This window comes from Vespa velutina, chromosome 2 (genome assembly GCF_912470025.1).
Source record: "Vespa velutina chromosome 2, iVesVel2.1, whole genome shotgun sequence".
NCBI classification, from domain to species: Eukaryota; Metazoa; Arthropoda; class Insecta; order Hymenoptera; family Vespidae; genus Vespa; species Vespa velutina.
The window spans coordinates 3,710,601-3,716,809 of NC_062189.1; the positions used below are offsets into that span (position 1 = coordinate 3,710,601).

The window sequence follows — 6,209 nt, forward strand, 5'->3', positions numbered from 1 at the left end:
AACCTTATATTCCAATTTAATTATCGAATTTGATACTTTCTTAATTACCATATAATGATAACTTTTTGTTTGTTTTATAAATTAACTGTCTTCCCTTATTTTCTTATATTTTTTTTGAACAATAAATTGTTACAAAGCAATAGAAAAATTCACGAATTATTACAGAAAGTGTTTCCAAAAAAAAGAAAAAATAATGTTTATATGTGTATATCGTACCTACATCGTTTTTTTTTTTTCTTTTTTTCTTCTAAAAATCAGAAACATGCACGATTCAAAGGGACCGAAAGAGGAAGATAATTTCATCGATATTACATCTCTTTCGTTTTTTAAATGCCCTTTGTAAAAAGCACGAATGAGAAAACTCTAAGAAAATGAAAAAAAAAAAAAAAAAAAAAAAAAAAAAAAAAAAAAAACGAAGAACCATAATGGAAATTTCTTTCGGACTACATATATGTCATAAACATGTTTAGAGAGTACGTAGGCCAGAAATTAAAAAAAGAAAAGAAAAAGAAAGAAAAGAAAAATCCGTTCGAATAAGATTCAACGAAAGATCTTTGACCTTCTTTATGGCCTTTGATACGATCGAAATCGGCTCATCGAATTTACCACATTTTCTCTCTCTCTCTCCCTCTCTCTCTCTCTCTCTCTCTCTCTCTCTCTCTCTCTCTCTCTCTCTCTCTCTCTTTTTCTTCCTCTTTTTCTCTTCCCGAAAGTTCCGAGCTCAATTTTTAATTTTTTTTGTTGAGATCATTGGCCGAAGGATAACAACAATAATGACAATATCAATAATTATAATAATAATAATAAAAATAATATTATTAATAAGGGAAAGTAATATAATTTTAATAATAATAATAATAATAATAATAATAATAATATAATAATAATAATAATAATAATAATAATAATAATAATAATAATAATAATAGTAATAGTAATAAAAATAACTGTACTCAAACTATCCATTACCAGGGGAGATATAGTTATAGCATATTTACACTTTTTTTCCTTTTCACAATTTGCCTTATCATTCCTCTCTTTCTCTCTCTCTCTCTTTTTCTTTCTTTACTATACTTTTATATTCTTTCACCTATTCACACACCCATACGCAACACACGCACATGTTCTCTTTCTTTCTCTCTCTCTCTCTCCCTCTCCCCCCCCCCCAAAATCCTTCACAATTTCTTTGTAAATTACTGGTTATTACAATACTTTACTACTATTCGATAGCAACATAAATAATAACGCAACACTGTTTTATTTACATAGCCCTTTTCTCGTTTGCTCCAACGTTTCTCTACTACTGCCACACCCGATTGTTTTGCTTTTTGCTATTTTTTTTTCCTTTTTTTTCCTTTTTTTTCCTTTTTTTTTTTTTTTTTTTTCTCCGTGAGCCCACGCTGCGAAGCTTTACGCACCGTAAAAATGATTTATTTGTTCTTGTTATTCATTTTCGACGAGATTGTATAGACGGACGTTAACCGTGCAAACATTAGAGAATGGTTTTTAATCGACGAAAAAATTTCTTTCTTTTCGTTGGTCGGGGCCTCACACGCAAAAAGATATACATATTTATATTACCATCCCAACGAGAAAGAACTATCCTTAACCATTAGCTTTAACGCTATATCACAATCGTTAAGAATAATAACGTAAGTGTCGTTTAAGCACATTTCGCACCTAAGCAACATCCCTCGAAAATACGCCGAACGGTATTTCTTTCATATCGCATGATTAACGTTGCGACAAAAATTCTATCTATTTTTCTGTTTCACTTTATTACATTTCGTTTTATTTCAAATCGGGATCGAAACACGAAGTTTGGATACATTATTGATATTTTATTAAAAATGTGGATCTCTTCTACTTTGCATTAAGTGGAATCACGAAACTTGGTATATATTACATACAATATATTTCGATATCAATGTCAATATTAATATTATTTTTGCATACATATATTGTATTTAATATATATATACATATATGTGTAATTGTTTGTGTTTGTGTGTATATTAATTCGAAGTATCGTTGTATCTTATCGAAATAAAAACATCATTTTTTTCGCAGTAAAAATATTTTATCTCCGAGTAGAAATGAGTCGTTCGATCAGTAATAAGTGCCTAAAAGTTTTTTTTTTTTCCTTTTTATTATTATTTTTTTTTGTTTTTTGCTTTTTTTCTTTTAAGACGCGGAAATACAATCTTTCGAATACATCGACGCGAAACGTCGAAAGGTGCGAGAGCGCGTGACACCCCGAGCGGGTATTATATTTTTAAGAAAAAGAAAAAAAAAAGCAGCTTTGCTTTTTCTTATTGGTTATTTTTTTTTTTTCACTTTTTTTTTCTTTTCTTTTCTTTTTTTTTTCTTTTTAATTTTCTTATACGAGCGATAATGTCTCATATAATATGTAGATAGCATATCGTTTTATTCGGATTGTCCATCTACGATATCTTTACCTTTTGTTTCATTATCTCTTTTTTTGTTTTTTTGTTTTTTTGTTTTTTTTTTGTTTTGTTTTTTTTTTTTTTTTAGACGCGATGGATTTATATGGTATAATTTTGGTCCGATATATTCTTTCGACTCTCCTTTCGTTTTTTTTCAGCTTCTCAAGAGAGGTCACGGGAATGGTTGAGAGTGATGAAACGTCGTTGCTCCTTCGAAAGAGACACGAATAAAAGACACAACTTCTATTACGTTGGCCGATATTCTTGATATTCTTTCATTATTTTTTTTTTTTTTTTTTTGGTTATACTTATCCCCCATTAAAAAGATAATCGAAAGCAACGAAATTACGTACGACGATTGATTGATAATTTGTATCAAGTTTTATTAAAAAGACGAAAAACAAAAGAAAAAAAAAAAAGAAGAAGAAAAAAAGAAAAAAAGATAAAAAAGGGAAGCAGGAAAGGAAAGAAAATACAAAGGCAAAACAAAAAAAAACAAAAAAAAAAAAAAAGAAAAAAAAGAAACGAAAATAAGTAAGAAAATTGAATTTCTACGAAACGAAGATGATACGACAAAAGTAATTGTCATAATGATTAAGTGGGAGATCTTATTAAAGCTTTTAAAATTATCCTTGTAGTTATCGTTATTGATAATGATAAATCGATATAAATCGAAGGATGGATGTGTTAAATCGTTAGGAGGACATATACACACGTTGTATAACGTCGGTGTCTTGCAAAAGGCAAACCTACCGACTGCGCATCGTGAAAGAATGGATCGATAATCGACGAAGGCGTTACGTTGTACGAGTACATTGCGTATATACATATATGCATATATCAAAGTACATTGTTGGTTATTTGTGACGTCGATATCGGCCAATGGACCGTTCTCGTATTTGCGTATTTCGATATTCGTATTCTCGAGGAACGAGAAACAACGTTTCGGAATAACGCGAATGTCGTCAGGCCGAAGAGAGAGCCGTCGTTTGTTTCACGCAGTGAAACGGATATGCAGAATTGCGTAAGAAAGACGATTGGAACGATAACGTTCGACGATAGAAACGGGGCCAAGGATGAGGTATATACGATTACGCTGGTACCTTATAAACAATTAAAGGAGGATCGTTAGGGATCTCACGAGTGAGATTTTTTTACCTTCGTCCTATCAATAAATCTCGTATTATATTTTTGATAATGTAATATATGAGAAACAAATCCCGGGGTTAAGAGTATTCTATAGGGATTTTTGATTATTTCTTTCTTTCTTTCTTTCTTTCTTTTTTTTTTTTTTTTTTTTTTAAATATAATTAGGATGGCGCCTTCCTTTTTCTTTTTTTCTTAATTTCTTTTTTTTCCTCTTTCTTTCTTTTCTATTTTCTTTATTTTACGATTTCGTCCGTCCTTCGTCCTTGCGTATAAAAAGATTATTCTTAAAAATGTAGAAAAGGAGGGAATTCGAGGGATATGAGAAAGAGATCTTTCTTCGCGAGGAGGATCCGACGATATGACGATGACGAAAGTGAAATTTAGCGAGTAGTAGTAACCCTCTTGTTTTTTTCTTTCCTTTTATTTTCTTTTCTTTTTTTTTTTTTTTTTTTTTTTTTTTTTTTTCTTAAGAGGCGCAACGGTTTCATGCTAATCCTTATCCCTCATCGCCGGTTCCTACTCTCCCTCTTATTTTCAGTCTGGTGTCTCCCCTGCCGTGATATCGATCCTCCTCCTTCTTCGGCACCCTCCTCACCCCCGGACCGACGTTAGCTCGGTTATTCGACCTAGTGTCGACTCATCGTACAAACCAAGACATACGGGTGGATCGGTTAAAAAAAGAAAAAGAAAACAAAAACAAAAAAAAAAAAAAGAAAAGGAAAAAAAACCAATGGATCTTCCTTTACCCTTACAAAATACAAAATCTTCGGACATTTACGACGGATTAAAAAAAAAAAAGAAAAGAAAAGAAAAAAAAAAGAAAAAGAAAAAAAATCAAATAAAATAAAAGCGCAAAAGGTGAATCTACCTAATTAGCAATGATCATTTTATTCCGGTTATATATCCCTATTCCTTTCTCGATTCTAAAGATAAGAACGCGAAGACGATCGATAATACCACACGTAACTGCTGCTTCCTGCTTAATTTTTTTTCTTTCGTTTTAATTCTTTGGAAGATGCGATCAAAAACGATCGTTCGCTTTTTGAAATAATTAGATCCATGGAAGAATGATCTCTCGAGAGTGATTCGATCTACGAAAAAGAAGAAGAAGAAGAAGAAGAAGAAGAAGAAGAAGAAGAAGAAGAAGAGAAGAATTAGAAGGAGAAGGAAAAGGAGAAGAAGAAGAAGAAAATGATGATGTTAATGCTGATGTTGATGTTGATGTTGATGATGATGATGATGATGAAGAAGAAGAAGAAGAAGAAGAAGAAGAAGAATAAGAAGAAGAAGAAGAAGAAGGAAGTTCGAACAGAGAGATTCGAAATTTCTATTATTGCATTAAAGGAGATGTTCATTTTGTCTAACGGGATTTCTAATCGTTCGGTTCATTCGAAAACGACGAAGCTATAATTAAAAACGGCGAGAAATTTCACCTTGCAATCGTTTCGATGCTGATTGCGAATGTACAAGCGGAAATGTCGCTTCTTTATTCGCAAAGAAGCGGTCGAAAATGGACCTCTTTCAAAGTCCAAGTAAAAGTGGAAATACGTAGGAACTCAACCCTTTTTTATTATTAATAACAGTTTTGAAATTCAACATGGAATTTATCACTAATGCGACTATGCCCGTATTATATAAAATTATAAATATTATAAATAATTACATAGCTTCGTACCAAGATTCGTTTGGAGAACCATCGAAATTGCAAATCCTTTTTTTCTCTCTCTCTCTCTCTCTCTCTTTCTCTCTCGCTCTCTCATTCTCTCAATCTATTTATCTCTCTCTCTCTCTCTCTCTCTCTCTCTCTCTCTCTCTCTCTCTCTCTCTCTTTCTCACTTTCGAAGATATTACATATCGCTCAAAGAATCGGTCGTAAAAATGTAGCGACTGATCATCGCTTATTATACCGATCGATATACTTATTGTCGGATATTTCTTTCTCTTTAAATCGTTCGTCATATCATTGATAAAAAGAAAAAGATAGGGGGAAAAAAAAAATTAGAAGAAAAAGAAGAAAGAAAAAATGCGAACGACAAAGATTCCATCGCGATAATCAGCACCACATACACGATTTTTTTTTTAACGTTGGTCCCTAATACTTCTACCTTTCTCACTCTCACTCTCACTCTCTCTCTCTCTCTCTCTCTCTCTCTCTCTTTTTCTCTCTCTCATTCTCTTTTTCTCTCTCTCTTTCTCTCTCTCTTTCTCTTGCCCTTACTCCCCTTCTTTCTTTCCCTTACTTTTCCTCGTTCTCATTTGAAATCAAATCGTTTTTACATCTTATTTTCACTTTCACGAGGATCGTGAAATGCAGAAGGAAAAACAAGTCAATATTTTATTTTACACGCAACACGTCTTTTTTTTTGTTTCCTTTTTTTCTTTTTTTTTTTTTTTTTCTTTTTTCTCGTTAACCTTTTGTTATTTCGTTTCCTCGTATCATTATTGTTCTCAATTTCTATAGATTAATATAATATGTATGTAATTATTAGTTTCAATCAAAGAACACGTATCTCTTCGTCATTTTCGTTTCGTCATTTTCTTCTTTCTTTCTTCCTTCTCTCTCTCTCTCTCTCTCTCTCTCTCTCTCTCTCTCTCTCTCTCTCTCTCTCTCTC

General features: G+C 31.9%; 1 protein-coding gene across 7 annotated transcripts in view; it reads right to left on the bottom strand.

Annotated features, from left to right (window-relative positions):
* Positions 1 to 3,990: 3,990 nt before the first annotated feature.
* Positions 3,991 to 6,209, bottom strand: part of LOC124957614 (neurogenic protein mastermind-like) — a 171,954-nt gene continuing 169,735 nt past the window's right edge. For all 7 annotated transcript variants that reach the window (XM_047514655.1, XM_047514654.1, XM_047514656.1 and 4 more), the window contains one exon: positions 3,991 to 6,209. This exon is cut by the window's right edge and continues 3,082 nt beyond it. The gene's annotated coding sequence lies outside the window, so the exon portion shown is untranslated.